This window comes from Protopterus annectens, chromosome 14.part0 (assembly GCF_019279795.1).
Source record: "Protopterus annectens isolate FY-2018-M chromosome 14.part0, PAN1.0, whole genome shotgun sequence".
Classification (NCBI taxonomy): domain Eukaryota; kingdom Metazoa; phylum Chordata; order Ceratodontiformes; family Protopteridae; genus Protopterus; species Protopterus annectens.
Genome location: NC_056748.1, coordinates 1,106,355,414 through 1,106,374,572, shown reverse-complemented (window position 1 = coordinate 1,106,374,572; position 19,159 = coordinate 1,106,355,414).

The following is a 19,159-nucleotide window of genomic DNA, read 5'->3' as shown; positions in this document are numbered from 1 at the left end:
AGCATTGTTTATATAAAACCACACATGTCTATGGCCATGTTGTCCCATAGTGTAACAGTACTGTTTGCATATAGCCACACCACTCTATGGTGCTGTCATACCCTAGTGTAACAGCATCATTTACATATAGCCGCACCTGTCTATGGTGCTGTCAAATCCCAGTGTAAAAGAACTTTTTAAATATAGCCACACCTGTCTATGGTCCTGTCATACCGTAGTGTAACAACATCATTTACATACAGCCACACGTATCTATGGTGCTGTCGTAACTTAGTGTAAAAGCATATTTTACATATAGGTGCACCTGTCTATGGCCGTGTCGTACCTTAGTGTAACAGCATCATTTACATATAACTATGCCTGTCAATGGTGCTGCCATACTCTAGTGTAGCAGCATTGTTTACATATAGCCACACCTGTCTATGGTGCTGTCATACTCAAGTGTAACAGCATCATTTACATAAAGCCACACCTGTCTATGGTCCTGTCGTACCCTAGAGTAACAGCATCATTTACATATAGCCACAGCTGTCTATGATGATATCACACCCTAGTGTAAAAGTGCTTTTTAGATATAGCCACACCTGTCTATGGTGTTGCTGTACCCTAGTGTAACAGCATTGTTTACATAAAACGACACATGTCTCTGGTGCTGTCCTATCCTTGTGTAACAGCATCGCTTACATAAAGCCACATCTGTCTATGGACCTGTCATACCCTAGTGTAACAGCATCATTTACATATAGCCACAGCTGTCTATGATGCTGTCGCGCCGTAGTGTAAAAGCACTTTTTAGATATAGCCACACCTGTCTATGGTGCTGTTGTACCCTAGTGTAACAGTATTGTTTACATAAAACAACACATGTCTCTGGTGCTGTCCTATCCTTGTGTAACAGAATTGTTTACATAAAGCCACACATGTCTATGGCCCTGTCGTTCCCTAGTGTAACAGCATTGTTTGCATATAGCCACACCTGTCTATGGTGCTGTTGTACCCTAGTGTAACAGCATCATATACATATAGCCACACATGTCTATGGTGCTGTCATAACCTAGTGTAGCAGCATCATTTATATATAGCCAACCCTGTCTCTGGTGCTGTCCTATCCTAGTGTAACAGCATTGTTTACATAACACCACACATGTCTACGGCCTGTCGTTCCCTATTGTAATAGCATCATTTACATATAGCCACACCTGTTTATGTTGCTGTTGTACCCTAGTGCAACAGCATCATTTACATATAGCCACACCTGTCTATGGTGCTGTTATAATCTAGTGTAACAGCATCATTTACATATTGTCATACCTGTCTACTGGTCGTTCTGTTCCCTAGTGGAAAAGCATTGTTTACATATAGCCACACCTGTCTATGGTGCTGTCATATCCGAGTGTAACAGCATTGTTTACATATAGCCACACCTGTCTATATTGCTGTCATACCCTAGTGTAACAGCATTGTTTACATATAGCCACACCTGCCTATGGTGCTGTCGTAATCTAGTATAACAGCATCATTTATATATAGCCACCCCTGTCTATGGTGCTGTCCTATCCTAGTGTAACAGCATTGTTTACATAAAATCACACATGTCTATGGCCTGTCGTTCCCTATTGTAACAGCTTTGTTTACATATAGCCACACCAGTATATGTTCCTGTCGTACCCTAGTGTAACAGCATTGTTTACACATAGCCACACCTCTCTATGGTCCTGTCACACCCTAGTGCAACAGCATTATTTACATATAGCCACACCTGTTTATGTTGCTGTTGTACCCTAGTGTAACAGCATCGTTTACATAAAGCCACACCTGTCTATGGTGCTGTTGTAACCTAGTGTAACAGCATCATTTCTATATAGTCATACCTGTCTACTGGTTGTTTTGTACCCTAATGTAAAAGCATTGTTTGCATATAGCCATGCCTGTCTATGCTGCTGTAGTACCCTAGTCTAACAGCATTGTTTACATATGGCCACACCTGTCTATGGTGCTGTCGTACCCTAGTGTAACAGCATCATTTTCATATAGCCACATTTGTCTGTGGTGCTGCCGTACCCTAGTGTAACAGCATTCTTTACATATAGCCACACCTGTCTATGGTCCTGTCATACCCAAGTGTAACAGCATTGTTTACATAAAACAACACATGTCTATGGTGCTGTCATAACCTAGTGTTACAGCATAATTTATATATAGTCACACCTGCCTAATGGTCATGTTGTACCCTAGTGTAAAAGCATTGTTCACATATAGCCACACCTGTCTATGGTCTTGTCGTACCCTAGTGTAATAGCATCATTTACATATAGCCACACCTGTCTATGCTGATGTCATTCCCTAGTGTAACAGGATTGTTTACATAAAGCCACACGTCTATGGTGCTGTTGTACTTTAGTATAACAGCATTGTTAACATATAGCCACACCTGTCTATGGTGCTGTCGCATCCCAGTGTAACAGCATCATTTACATAAAGCCACACCTGTCTATAGTGCTGCCATACCCTAGTGTAACAGCATAGTTTACATAAAGCCACACCTGTCTATAGGGCTGTCGTAGCCTAGTGTATCAGCATTGTTTGCATATAGCCGCACCTGTCTATGGTGCTGTCGTAGCCTAGTGTATCAGCATCATTTACATAAAACCACACATATCTATAGCCCTGTCAAACTCGAGTGTAACAGCATTCTATACGTATAGCCACACCTGTCAATGGTCCTGTCATACCCTAGTGTAACAGCATTGTATACATATAGCCACACCTGTCTCTGGTGCTGTCATACCCTAGTGTAACAGCATTGTTTACATAAAGCCACACATGTCTATGGCCCTGTTGTTTACTAGTGTAACAGCATTATTTACATATTGCCAGACCTGTCTATGGTCCCGCCGTACTCTAGTGTAACAGCTTCTTCTTTTTCTTTTGGCTTTTCCCAGTTAGGGGTCACCACAGTGGATCACATGTCCGCTCATGATTGGCAGTGGAGTTTTACAGTGTCGAGATGACAGCCCAGCAGCCAACCTTCCACAGAAGGCACACACGCATGCACTCACACCTAGGGCCAGTTTGGAGTGTTCAATCTACCTACAGCATGTCTTTGGGATGTGGGGGGAAACCAGAGCACCTGGAGGAAACCCACGTGGCCACAGGGAGGACATGCAGACTCCACACAGAAGGCATCCCAGCTGAGGATCAAACAGGAGAACCTCTTGCTGTGAGGTAACAACGCTAATCACTGCACTACCGTGGCCGCCCTGTACTCTAGTGTAACAGCATTGTTTACATATAGCCACACCTGTCTATGGTGGTGTCATACCCTAGTGTAACAGCATTATTTACATATAGCCACTCCTGTCTATGGCCCTGTCAATTCCTAGTGTAACAGCATCATTTACATATAGCCACACCTGTCTATGGTGCTGTCATAGCCTAGTGTAACAGCATCATTTACATATAGCCACACCTGTCTATTGTGCTTTCGTAGCCTAGTGTAACAGCATCATTTGCATAAAACTACACATGTCTATGGACCTGTCTTACTCTAGTGTAACAGCATTGTTTACATTTAGCCACACCTGTCAATGGTCCTGTCCTACCCTAGTGTAACAGCATCATTTATATATAGCTACACCTGTCTATGGTGCTGTCACACCCTAGTGTAAAAGTGCTTTTTACATATAGCCACACATGTCTATGGTGCTGTCATAATCTAGTATAACAACATTGTTTGCATATAGCCACACCTGTCTATGGCCCAATCGAACCCTAGTGTAACAGCATCATTTACTTATAGCCACATCTGTCTATGGAGCTGCCGTATTTAGTGTAACAGCATTGTTTACATATAGCCACACCTCTCTATGGTCATGTCATACTCTAGTGTAAGAGCATTGTTTACATATAACCACACCTGTCGATGGTGCTGTTGTAACCTAGTGTAACAGTGTTGTTAACATATAGCCGCACCTGTCCATGGTCCTGTCATACTCTAGTATAACAGCATTGTTTATATATACCCACACATGTCTATGGCCATGTCATTCCCTAGTGTAACAGCATTGTATACATAAAGCCACACATGTCTATTATGCTTTTGTACCCTATTGTAACAGCATCATTTACATATAGCCACTCTTGTCTATAGTGCTGTCATACCTTAGTGTAAAAGCACATTTAGATATAGCCACACATGTCTATGGTGCTGTTTTACCCTAGTGTTACAGCATTGTTTATATAAAACAAAACATGACATTGGCCCTGTTGTTCCCTAGTGTAACAGCACTGTTTGCATATAGCCACACCTCTCTATGGTGCTGTCATACCCTAGTGTAACAGCATCATTTACATATAGCCACACCTGTCTATGGTGCTGTTGTAACCTAGTGCAAAAGCACTTTTTAGATATAACCACACCTGTCTATGGTCCTGTCATACCCTAGTGTAACAACATCATTTACATGTAGCCACACCTGTCTATGGTGCTGTCGTAACCTAGTGTAAAAGCATCTTTTACATATAGGCACACCTGTCTATGGCCCTGTCATACTTTAGTGTAACAGCATCATTTACATATAGCTACACCTGTCAATGGTGCTGCCGTACTCTAGTGTAGCAGCATTGTTTACATATAGCCACACCTGTATATGGTGCTGTCGTACTCTAGTGTAACAGCATTGTTTACATAAAGCCACACCTGCCTAAGGTCCTGTCGTACCCTAGTGTAACAGCATCAGTTACATATAGCCACAGCTGTCTATGATGCTGTCGCACCCTAGTGTAAAAGCACTTTTAAGATATAGCCACATCTGTTTATGGTACTGTTGTACCCAAGTGTAACAGCATTGTTTACATAAAACCACACATGTCTCTGGTGCTGTCCTATCCTGGAGTAACAGCATTGTTGACATAAAGCCACACATGTCTATGGCCCTGTCATTCCCTAGTGCAACAGCATTGTTTGCATATAGCCACACCTGTCTAAGGTGCTGTCGTACCCTAGTGTAACAGCATCATTTACGTATAGCCACTCCTGTCTATGGTGCTTTCATACCCTAGTGCAGCAGCATCATTTATATATAGCTACCCCTGTCTATGGTGCTGTCCTATCCTAGTGTAACAGCATTGCTTACATAAAACCACACATGTCTATGGCATGTCATTCCCTATTGTAACAGCATTGTTTACATATAGCCACACCTATATATGTTCTTGTCGTACCCTAGTGTAACAGCATTGTTTACACATTGCCACACCTGTCTATGGTCCTGTCACACCCTAGTGTAACAGCATCGTTTACATAAAGCCACACCTGTTTATTGTGCTGTTGTAACCTAATGTAACAGCATCATTTATATATTGTCATACCTGTCTACTGGTTGTTTTGTACCCTAGTGTAAAAGCATTGTTTACATATAGCCACACCTGTCTATGGTGCTGTCGTACCGTAGTGTAACAGCATTGTTTACGTATAGCCCCACCTGTCTATGGTGCTGTCGTACCCTTGTGTAACAGCATCATTTACATATAGCCACACCTGTCTATGGTGCTGTCATAATCTAGTGTAACAGCATCATTTATATATAGCCAGCCCTGTCTATGGTGCTGTCCTATCCTAGTGTAACAGCATTGTTTGCATAAAACCACACATGTCTATGGCCTGTCGTTCCCTATTGTAACAGCATTGTTTACATATAGCCACTCCTGTATATGTTCCTGTCATACCCTAGTGTAACAGCATTCTTTACACATAGCCACACCTGTCTATGGTCATGTCACACCCTAGTGTAACAGCATCATTTACATATAGCCACACCTGTTTATGTTGCTGTTGTACCCTAGTGTAACAGCATCGTTTATATAAAGCCACATCTGTCTATGGTGCTGTTGTAAACTAGTGTAACAGCATCATTTCTATATAGTCATACTTGTCTACTAGTCATTTTGTACCCTAGTGTAAAAGCATTGTTTACATATAGCCACACCTGTCTATGCTGCTGCTGCACCCTAGTGTAAAAGCATTGTATACATATAGCCACACCTGTCTATGGTGCTGTCGCACCCTAGTGTAAAAGCATTGTTTACATATAGCCATGCCTGTCTATGGTGCTGTAGTACCCTAGTCTAACAGCAATGTTTAAATATAGCCACACCTGTCTATGGTGCTGTCGTACCCTAGTGTAACAGCATCGTTTACATATAGCCACACCTGTCTATGGTGCTGTCGTACCCTAGTGTAACAGCATCATTTACATATAGCCACACCTGTCTATGGTGCTGTCATACCATAGTGTAATAGCATTGCTTACATATAGCCACACCTGTCTATGGTGCTGTCATACCCTAGTGTAACAGCATCATTTTCATATAGCCACACCCGTCTATGGTGCTGTCGTACCATAGTGTAAACAGCATTCTTTACATATAGCCACACCTGTCTATGGTCCTGTCGCACCCTAGTGTAACAGCATTGTTTACATAAAATAACACATGTCTGTGGTGCTGTTGTAACCTAGTGCAACAGCATAATTTCTATACCGTCACACCTGCTGACTGGTCGTGTTGTACCCTAGTGTAAAAGCATTGTTTACATATAACCACACCTGTCTATGTCGTACCCTAGTGTAAAAGCATCATTTACATATAGCCACATCTGTCTATGGCGCTGTCATTCCCTAGTGTAAGAGCATTGTTTACATAAAGCCACATGTCTATGGTACTTTTGTATGCTAGTATAACAGCATCATTTATCTATAGCCACACCTGTCTATGGTGCTGTCGCACCCTTCATGTAACAGCATCATTTACATAAAGCCACACCTGTCTATACTGCTGCCATACCCTAGTGTAACAACATTGTTTACATAAAGCCACACATGTCTATGGTGCTCTCGTACCCTAGTGTAAAAGAACTTTTTACATATAGCCACACCTGTCTATGGTGCTGTCATAACCTAGTCTAAAAGCACTTTTTAAATATAGCCACACCTGTCTGTGGTTCTGTTGTACCCTAATGTAACAGCATTGTTTACATAAAACCACACATGTCTATGGTGCTGTCCTATCCTAGTGTAACAGCATTGTTTATGTAAAGCCACACATGTCTATGGTGCTGTCATTCTTTAGTGTAAAAGCATTGTTTGCATATAGCTGCACCTGTCTATGGTGCTGTCGTACCCTAGTGTAAATAGCATTATTTACATAAAGCCACACCTGTCTATGGTGCTGTCGTACCCTAGTGTAACACCATTGTTTACATAAAGCCACACATGTCTATGGCCCTGTCGTACCCTAGTGTACTAGCATTATTTACATATAGGAGCAGCTGTCTATGGTACTGTCTTACAATTGTTGAACATCATCGTTTACATATAGCCACTTCTGTCTATGGTTCTGTCGTAACTTAGTGTAAAGGCACTTTTTAGATATAGCCACACATGTCTATGGTGCTGTTGTACTCTGGTGTTACAGCATTGTTTATATAAAACCACACATGTTTATGGCCCTGTTGTTCCCTAGTGTAACAGCACTATTTGCATATAGCCACACCTCTCTATGGTGCTGTCATACCCTAGTTTAACAGCATCATTTTCATATAGCCACACCTGTATATGGTGCTGTCGTAACCTAGTGTAACAGCATATTTTGCATATAGGTACACCTGTCTATGGCCCTTTCGTACCTTAGTGTAACGGCATCATTTACATCTAACAACACCTGTCAATGGTGCTGCAGTACACTTGGTGTAACAGCATTTTTACATATATCCACACCTGTCTATGGTCCTGTTGTACCCTAGTGTAACAGCATCATTTACATATAGCCACAGCTGTCTATGATGCTGTCACACCCTAGTGTAAAAGTACTTTTTAGATATAGCCACACCTGTCTATGGTGCTGTTGTACCTTAGTGTAACAGCATTGCTTACATAAAACCACACATGTCTCTGGTGCTGTCCTATGTTAGTGCAACAGTATTGTTTACATAAAGCCACAAATGTCTATGGCCCTGTCATTCCCTAGTGTAACAGCATTGTTTGCATATAGCCACACCTCTCTATGGTGCTGTCGTACCTTAGTGTAACAGCATTGTTTATATATAGCCACACCTGTCTATGGTGCTGTTGTACCCTAGTGTAACAGTATTGTTTACATATAGCCACACCTGTCTATGGTGCTGTAGTAACCGAGTGTAGCAGCATCATTTATATATATAGCCAACCCTGTCTATGGTGTTTTCCTATCTTAGTGTAACAGCATTGTTTACATAAAACCACACATATCTACCACCTGTCGTTCCCTATTGTAACAGCATTGTTTACATATTGCCACACCTGTATATGTTCTTGTCGTACCCTAGTGTAACAGCATTGTTTACACATAGCCACACCTGTCTATGATGCTGTCGTAACCTAGTATAACAGCATCATTTATATATAGCCACCCCTGTCAATGGTGCTGTCCTTTCCTAGTGTAACAGCATCGTTTACATAAAACCACACATGTCTATGGCCTGTCGTTCCCTGTTGTAACAGCATTGTTTACATATAGCCACACCTGTATATGTTCCTGTCGTACCCTAGTGTAATAGCATTGTTTACCCATAGCCACACCTGTCTATGGTCCTGTCACACCCTAGTGCAACAGCATCATTTACATATAGCCACACCTGTTTATGTTGCTGTTGTACCCTAGTGTAACAGCATCAATTATATAAAGCCACACCTGTCTATGGTGCTGCTGTAACCTAGTGCAACAGCATCATTTATGTATAGTCATACCTGTCTACTAGTCGTTTTGTACCCTAGTGTAAAAGCATTGTTTACATAAAGCCACGCCTGTCTATGGTGCTGTAGTACCCTAGTCTAACAGCATTATTTACATATAGCCGCACCTGTCTATTGAGCTATCGCAAGTGTAACAGCATTCTTTACATATAGCCACACCTGTTTATGGTCTTGTCGTACCCTAGTGTAACAGCATTGTTTACATAAAACAACACATGTCTATGGTGCTGTCGTAACCTAGTGTAGCAGCATAATTTATATATAGTCACACCTGCCTACTGGTCGTGTTGTACCCTAGTGTAAAAGCATTGTTTACATATAGCCACACCTGTCTATGGTCTTGTCGTACCCTAGTGTAACAGCATCATTTACATATAGCTACACCTGTCTATGGTGCTGTTGTTACCTAGTGTAACAGCATTGTTTATATAAAGCCACATGTCTATGGTGCTGTCGTACCCTAGTGTAACAGCATTGTTTATATAAAGCCACACCTGTCTGTAGCGCTGCCGTACCCTTGTGTAACAGCATTGTTTACATAAAGCCACACATGTCTATGGTGCTGTCATACCCAAGTGTAAAAGCACCTTTTACATATAGCCACACCTGTCTATGGTGCTGTCGTAACCTAGTCTAAAAGCACTTTTTAGTTATAGTCACAACTGTCTATGGTGCTGTTGTACCCTAATGTAACAGCATTGTTTACATAAAACCACACATGTCTATGGTGCTGTCCTATCCTAGTGTAACAGCATTGCTTACGTAAAGCCACACATGTCTATGGTGCTGTTGTACCATAGTGTAACAGCATTGTTTACATATAGCCACACCTGTCTATGGTCCTGTCATACCCTAGTGTAACAGCATTGTTTACATAAAACAACACATGTCTATTGTGCTGTCGTAACCTAGTGTAACAGCATAATTTATATATAGTCACACCTGCCTACAGGTCGTGTTGTACCCTAGTGTAAAAGCATTGTTTACATAAAGCCACATGTCTATGGTGCTGTTGTACCCTAGTGTAACATCATCGTTTACATAAAGCCACACCTGTCTATAGTGCTGCCATACCCTAGTGTAACAGTATTCTTTACATGAAGCCAGGGGGATTGTGGCTGACAAAATTTGCAGATGACTGCAAACTGGGCACCATAATTGACACTCCATCAGACACAGACATCCTCCAGAAAGGTCTCATAGAAATGGATAACTGGTGCCAGAGCCATGGCCTTAAGCTAAATGCCAAAAAATGTATAGTCATACCCTTTGGGAAAAACAAGGTAACCCCTAATTACCACATAGGTGGTAATCCATTAAACACGGAAGAAGTTATCAGGGACCTGGGGACCCAAGTTGACAGTAACCTCTCTTTTGACACTCACATTGCCAAAGTGGTTAGGAAGACCTTCTACATTGCCCACCTGATCATGAAGGGATTCACATCCAAATCAGGAGAGGTCATTGTACCCTGTACTCTTCACTTATCAGACCAATGATTGAGTACAACGCCCCATTGAATGTACCTTACCAGACACCTGCAGCAGTTGGAAAGACCCCAAAGTTCCTCACCAAAAGGATAAAGGGGCTCAAACATATGTCATACGATGCCCGACTGAAGAAACTCCAGCTCTATTCAGTCGCATACCGTCTGCTCAGAGGTGATCTGTGCCTGACATACAAGGCCATGTCCAACCCGGATGCTCCACCTCAAAAATCCACCAGAGCCACGAGAGCAAGAGACTTAAACCTCAACACGGATATAAATAGGACGTGCTGGAGGGACAGATTCATCACCCAGAGACTCCCTACACTATGGAACAGAATCCCAGTCCATGTGAGGCAGAGCCCCTCACTGACTCTGTTCAAGAGAAATCTTGACGAGTGGATGGGAGATCGTAGGTTTACCCCGGGAATCATCTCTGTATCACTGCTGGACAGAGGCACAGCAAACTAATGGGTATAGTATTCTCATCCAAAGGGGTGGTGAAAGCCACTCACACTCTGGCTAGGCTTTTAAATGCCCCAGGGCAGATAGCCTAGTATGAACCTATGAACCTATGAACCTATGAACCCTAGTGTAAAAGAACTTTTTACATATAGCCACACCTGTCTATGGTGCTGTTGTAACCTAGTCTAAAAGCACTTTTTAGATATAGCCACACCTGTCTATGGTGCTGTTGTACCCTAATGTAACAGCATTGTTTGCATAAAACCACACATGTCTATGGTGCTGTCCTATCCTAGTGTAACAGCATTGTTTAGGTAAAGGCACACATGGCTATGGTGCTGTCGTACCCTAGTGTAACAGCATTGTTTACATAAAGCCACACCTGTCTATAGTGCTGCTATACCCTAGTGTAACAGCATTGTTTACATAAAGCCACACATGTCTATGGTGCTTTTGTACCCTAGTGTAAAAACACTTTTTTACATATAGCCACACCTGTCCCTGGTGCTGTTGCACCCTAATGTAACAGCATTGTTTACATAAAACCACACGTTTATGGTGCTGTCCTATCCTAGTGTAACAATATTGTTTATGTAAAGCCACACATGTCTATGGTGCTGTCATACCCTAGTGTAACAGCATTGTTTACATATAGCCACACCTGTCTATGGTCCTGCCGTACCCTAGTGTTACAGTATTGTTTACATAAAACAATGCAAGTCTCTGGTGCTGTCGTAACCTAGTGTAACAACATAATTTATATATAGTCACACCTGCCTACTGGTCATGTTGTACCCTAGTGTAAAAGCATTGTTTACATATAGCCACACCTGTCTATGGTCTTATTATACTCTAGTGTAACAGCATCATTTACGTGTAGACACACCTGTCTATGTTGCTGTCGTACCCTAGTGTAACAGCTATGTTTAAATATAGCCACACCTGTCTTTGGTGCTGTCATACCCTAGTGTAATAGCATTGTTTACACATAGCCACACCTGTTCTATTGTGCTTTCGTAACCTAGTGTAAAAAAACTTTTTGATATAGCCACACCTGTCTATGGTGCTGTTGTACACTAGTGTAACAGCATTCTTTACATAAAAGCACACATGTCTGTGGTGATCTCCTATCCTAGTGTAACAGCAATGTTTACATAAAGCCACACATATCTATGGGCCTGTCATTCCCTAGTGTAAACAGCATTGTTTGCATACAGCCACACCTGTCTATGGTGCTGTCTTACCCTAGTATAACAGCATCATTTAAATATAGCCAAACCTTTCTGTGGTGCTGTCGTACCCTCGTGTAACAGCATCATTTACATATAGCCACACCTGTCTATGGTCTTGTCTTATCCTAGTGTAACAGCATCATTTACATATAGCCACACCTTTCTATGGTCTTGTCATACCCTAGTGTAAAAGCATTGTTTACATATAGCCACACCTGTCTATGAAGCTGTCGCACCCTAGTGAAACAGCATTGTTTACATATAGCCACACCTGTCTATGGTGCTGTCATTCCCTACTGTAACAGCATTGTTTATATATAGCCACACCTGTATATGGTCCTGTCGTACCCTGGTGTAACAGCATTGTTTACATAATGCCACACCTGTCTATGGTCTTGTTGTACCCTAGCGTAACAGCATTGTTTACATATACCCGCACCAGTCTTTTGTCCAGTCTTACCCTAGTGTAACAGCATCATTTACATATAGACACACCTGTCTATGGCCCTGTCATTGCCTAGTGTAACAGATTCATATACATATAGCCACACCTGTCTATGGTGCTGTCGTACCCTAGTGTAACAGCATCATTTACATATAGCCACACCTGTCTATGGTGCTGTCATACCTTAGTGTAGCAGCATTGTTTACATATAGCCACACCTGTCTATGGTGCTGTCGTACCATAGTGTAACATCATTATTTACATATAGCCACACCTGTCTATGGTGACGTCGTACCATAGTGTAACAGCATTGTTTACAAATAGCCACACCTGTCCATGGTCCTGTTCTACCCTAGTGTAACAGCATAATTTACATATAGCCACACCTGTCTATGGCCCTGTCGTTCCCTAGTATAACAGCATCATTTACATCTAGCGACACCTGTCTATGGTTCTGTTGTACCCTAGTGTACCAGCATCATTTACATATAGCCACACCTGTCTATGGTGCTGTCGTACCGTAGAAGAGCACTGTTTAACCATAGCCACACATGTCTATGGTGCTGTCGTACCCTAGTGTAACAGCACTGTTTACACATAGCCACACCTGTCTATGGTGATGTCGTACCCTAGTGTGACAGCATCATTTATATATAGCCACACTTGTCTATGTTGCTATTGTACCCTAGTGTAACAGCATCATTTACATATAGTCACCCTGTCTATGGTGCTGTTCTTCCCTTGTGTAACAGCATTGTTTACACATAGCCACACCTGTCTATGGTCCTGTTGTTCCCTAGTGTAACAGCATCATTTATATGTAGCCATACCTGTCTATGGCGCTGTCGCACCTTTGTAAAACAGCATCATTTACATATAGCCACACCTGTCTATGGCCCTGTCATTCCCTAGTGTAACAGCATCATTTACATATAGCCACACCTGTCTATCGTGCTGTCGTTCACTAGTGTAACAGCATCATTTACATATAACCACACCTGTCTATGGTCCTGTCGTACCCTAGTTTAACAGCATCATTTACATATAGCAACACCTGTCTATGGCTCTGTTGTTCCCTAGTGTAACATCATTGTTTACATATAGCCAAAGCTGTCTATGGTCCTGTCGTACCCTAATGTAACAGCATTTTTTACATATTGCCACACCTGTCTATGGTGCTGTCATACTCTAGTGTAACAACATCCTTTATATATAGCCACACCTGTCTATGGCCCTGTCAATCCCTAGTGTAACAGTATAGTTTAAATATAGCCACACCTGTCTATGGTGCTGTCCTAGCCTAATGTATCAGCATCGTTTACATAAAACCACACGTCTATAGCCCTGTCATACTCTAGTGTAACAGCATGGTTTACATATAGCCACACTTGTCAATGGTCCTGTCGTACCCTAGTATAACAGCATCATTTACATATAGCTACACCTGTCTATGGTGCTGTCACACCATAGTGTAAAAGCTCTTTTTACGTATAGCCATACCTGTCTATGGTGCTGTTGTACCCTAGTGTAATAGCATTGTTTACATAAAGCCACACATGTCTATGGCCCTGTCGTTCACTAGTGTAACAGCATTATGTTCATATTGCCAGACCTGTCTATGGTCCTGTCATACTCTAGTGTAACAGCTTCTTCTTTTGGCTTTTCCCAGTTAGGGGCCGCCACAGTGGATCACATGTCCGCTCATGATTGGCAGTGGAGTTTTACAGTGTCGAGTTGACAGCCCAGCACCCAACCTTCCACAGAAGGCATACACACACACATGCACTCACACCTAGGGCCAATTTAGAGTGTTCAATCCACCTTCAGCATGTCTTTGGGATATGGTGCGAAACCAGAGCACCCAGAGGAAACCCACGCAACCACAGGGAGGACATGCAGACTCCGCACAAAAGGCACCCCAGCTGAGGATTGAACCAGAGAACCTCTTGCTGTGAGGTGACAACGCTAACCACTGCACCACCATGGCCACGCTGTAGTCTAGTGTAACAGCATTGTTTACATATAGCCACACCTGTCTATGACCCTGTCAATCCCTAGTGTAACAGCATAGTTTACTTATAGCCACATCTGTCTAACGTGCTGTCCTAGCCTAGTGTATCAGCATCGTTTACATAAAACCACACATGTCTATAGCCCTGTCATACTCTAGTTAACAGCATTGTTTACATATAGTCACACATGTCAGTGGTCCTGTCGTACCCTAGTATAACAGCATCATTTACATTAAGCTACACCTGTCTGTGGTGCTGTCACACCCTAGTGTAAAAGTGTTTTTTACATATAGCCACACCTGTCTATGGTGCTGTCGTACCCTAGTGTAACAGCATTGTTTCCATAAAGCCACACATGTCTATGGCCCTGTCGTTCACTAGTGTAACAGCATCATTCACATATTGCCAGACCTGTCTATGGTCCTGTCATACTCTAGTGTAACTGCTTCTTCTTCTTCTTTCAGATTTTCCCAGTTAGGGGTCACCACAGTGGATCACATGTCCGCTCATGATTGGCAGTGGAGTTTTACAGTGTCGAGTTGACAGCCCAGCGTCCAACCTTTCACAGAAGGCACATACACACATGCACTCACACCTCGTGCAAATTTAGAGTGTTCAATCCACCTACAGCATGTCTTTGAGATGTGGGGGGAAACCAGAGCACCCGGAGGAAACCCACGCAACCAGAGGGAGGACATGCAGACTCTGCACAGAAGGCACCCCAGCTGAGGATCGAACCGGAGAACCTCTTGCTGTGAGGTGACAACAATAACCGCTTCACCACTGTTGCCGCCCTGTACTCTAGTGTAACAGCATTGTTTACATATAGCCACCCATGTCTATGATGTTGTCATACCCTAGTGTAACAGCATTATTTACATATAGCCACTCCTGTCTATGGCCCTGTCAATCCCTAGTGTAACAGCATCATTTACATATAGCCACACCTGTCTATGGTGCTGTCATAGCCTAGTGTAACAGCATCATTTACATATAGCCACACCTGTCTATGGTGCTGTCATAGCCTAGTGTAACAGCATTATTTACATATATCCACTCCTGTCTATGGCCCTGTCAATCCCTAGTGTAACAGCATCATATACATATAGCCACACCTGTCTATGGTGCTGTCGTAGCCTAGTGTAACAGCATCATTTACATATAGCCACACCTTTCTATGGGGCTGTCATAGCCTAGTGTAACAGCATAGTTTGTATAAAACCACACATGTCTATGGCCCTGTCTTACTCTAGTGTAACAGCATTGTTTACATTTAGCCGCACCTGTCAATGGTCCTGTCATACCGTAGTGTAACAGCATCATTGATATATATAGCTACACTTGTCTATGGTGCTTTCGCACCCTAGTGTAAAGCGCTTTTCACATATAACCACTTCTGTCTATGGTACTGTCATAACCTAGTGTAACAGCATTGTTTGCATATAGCCACACTTGTCTATGGCCCTATCGAACCCTTGTGTAACAGCATCATTTACATATAGCCCCACCTGTCTATGGAGCTGCCATCCTTTAGTGTAACAGCATTGTTTATATATAGCCACACCTCTCTATGGTCCTGTCATACTCTAGTGTAAAAGCATTGTTTACATATAGCCACACCTGTCTATGGCCCTGTTGTACCCTAGTGTAACAGCACCATTTACATATAGCCACACTTGTCTATGATGCTGTTCTACCCTAGTGTAACAGCATTATTTACATATAGCCACTCCTGTTTATGGCCCTGTCAATCCCTAGTGTAACAGCATCATTTACATATAGCCACAGCTGTCTATGGTGCTGCCGCACCCTAGTGTAAAAGCACATTTTACATATTGCCACACCTGTCTATGGTGCTGTCATACTCTAGTGTAACAACATCCTTTATATATAGCCACACCTGTCTATGGCCCTGTCAATCCCTAGTGTAACAGTATAGTTTAAATATAGCCACACCTGTCTATGGTGCTGTCCTAGCCTAATGTATCAGCATCGTTTACATAAAACCACACGTCTATAGCCCTGTCATACTCTAGTGTAACAGCATGGTTTACATATAGCCACACTTGTCAATGGTCCTGTCGTACCCTAGTATAACAGCATCATTTACATATAGCTACACCTGTCTATGGTGCTGTCACACCATAGTGTAAAAGCTCTTTTTACGTATAGCCATACCTGTCTATGGTGCTGTTGTACCCTAGTGTAATAGCATTGTTTACATAAAGCCACACATGTCTATGGCCCTGTCGTTCACTAGTGTAACAGCATTATGTTCATATTGCCAGACCTGTCTATGGTCCTGTCGTACTCTAGTGTAACAGCTTCTTCTTTTGGCTTTTCCCAGTTAGGGGTCGCCACAGTGGATCACATGTCCGCTCATGATTGGCAGTGGAGTTTTACAGTGTCGAGTTGACAGCCCAGCACCCAACCTTTCACAGAAGGCACACACACACATGCACTCACACCTCGTGCAAATTTAGAGTGTTCAATCCACCTACAGCATGTCTTTGAGATGTGGGGGGAAACCAGAGCACCCGGAGGAAACCCACGCAACCAGAGGGAGGACATGCAGACTCTGCACAGAAGGCACCCCAGCTGAGGATCAAACCGGAGAACCTCTTGCTGTGAGGTGACAACACTAACCGCTTCACCACTGTTGCTGCCCTGTACTCTAGTGTAACAGCATTGTTTACATATAGCCACCCATGTCTATGGTGTTGTCATACCCTAGTGTAACAGCATTATTTACATATAGCCACTCCTGTCTATGGCCCTGTCAATCCCTAGTGTAACAGCATCATTTACATATAGCCACACCTGTCTATGGTGCTGTCATAGCCTAGTGTAACAGCATCATTTACATATAGCCACACCTGTCTATGGTGCTGTCATAGCCTAGTGTAACAGCATTATTTACATATATACACTCCTGTCTATGGCCCTGTCAATCCCTAGTGTAACAGCATCATATACATATAGCCACACCTGTCTATGGTGCTGTCGTAGCCTAGTGTAACAGCATCATTTACATATAGCCACACCTTTCTATGGGGCTGTCATAGCCTAGTGTAACAGCATAGTTTGTATAAAACCACACATGTCTATGGCCCTGTCTTACTCTAGTGTAACAGCATTGTTTACATTTAGCCGCACCTGTCAATGGTCCTGTCATACCGTAGTGTAACAGCATCATTGATATATATAGCTACACTTGTCTATGGTGCTTTCGCACCCTAGTGTAAAGCGCTTTTCACATATAACCACTTCTGTCTATGGTACTGTCATAACCTAGTGTAACAGCATTGTTTGCATATAGCCACACTTGTCTATGGCCCTATCGAACCCTTGTGTAACAGCATCATTTACATATAGCCACACCTGTCTATGGAGCTGCCATCCTTTAGTGTAACAGCATTGTTTATATATAGCCACACCTCTCTATGGTCCTGTCATACTCTAGTGTAAAAGCATTGTTTACTTATAGCCACACCTGTCTATGGTGCTGTTGTAACCTAGTGTAACAGCATTAATTACATATAGCCTCTCCTGTTTATGGCCCTGTCAATCCCTAGTGTAACTGCATCATTTACATATAGCCACAGCTGTCTATGGTGCTGCTGCACCCTAGTGTAAAAGCACTTTTTACATATAGCCCCACCTGTCTATGGTGCTGTTGTAACCTAGTATAACAGCGTTGTTAACATATAGCCACACCTGTCTATGGTCCTGTCATACTCTAGTATAACAGCATTGTTTATATATACCCACACATGTCTATGGCCCTGTCGTTCCCTAGTGTAACAGCATTGTATACATAAAGCCACACATGTTTATTATGCTTTTGTACCCTATTGTAACAGCATCATTTACATATAGCCACTCTTGTCTATGGTGCTGTCATAACTTAGTGTAAAAGCACTTTTAGATATAGCCACACATGTCTATGGTGCTGTTGTACCCTAGTGTTATAGGTTCATAGGTTCATACTAGGGCATTTATAAGCCTAGCCAGAATGTGTTTGGCTTTCGCCATCCATTTTAAATTTATTTTGCTATGCCCTTTTCGAGGTTAGTATACTGTGCCTCTGTCTAACAGTGACACAGAAGTGATACCCGGGGTAAACCTATGATCTCCCATCCACTCATCAAGATTCCTCTTGAAGAGAGTCAATGAGGGACTCTGCCTAACCTGGACTGTCATACTCTAGTGTATCAGCATCGTTTACATAAAGCCACACCTGTCTATGGTCCTGTCATACCCTAGTGTAACAGCATCATTTACATATAGCCACAGCTGTCTATGATGCTGTCACACCCTAGTGTAAAAGCACTTTTTAGATATAGCCACACCTGTCTATGGTGCAGTTGTACCCTAGTGTAACAGCATTGTTTACATAAAACCACACATGTCTCTGGTGCTGTCCTATCCTTGTATAACAGCATTGTTTACATAAAGCCACACATGTCTATGGCCCTGTTGTTCCCTAGTGTAACAGCATTGTTTGCATATAGCCACACCTGTGTATGGTGCTGTCGTACCCTAGTGTAACAGCATTGTATACATATAGCCACACCTGTCTATGGTGCTGTCGTACCCTAGTGTAACAGCATCATTTACATATAGCCACACCTGTCTATGGTGCTGTTATAACCTAGTGTAGCAGCTGCATTCATATATAGCCACCCCTGTCTCTGGTGCTGCCCTATCCTAGTATAACAGCATTGCTT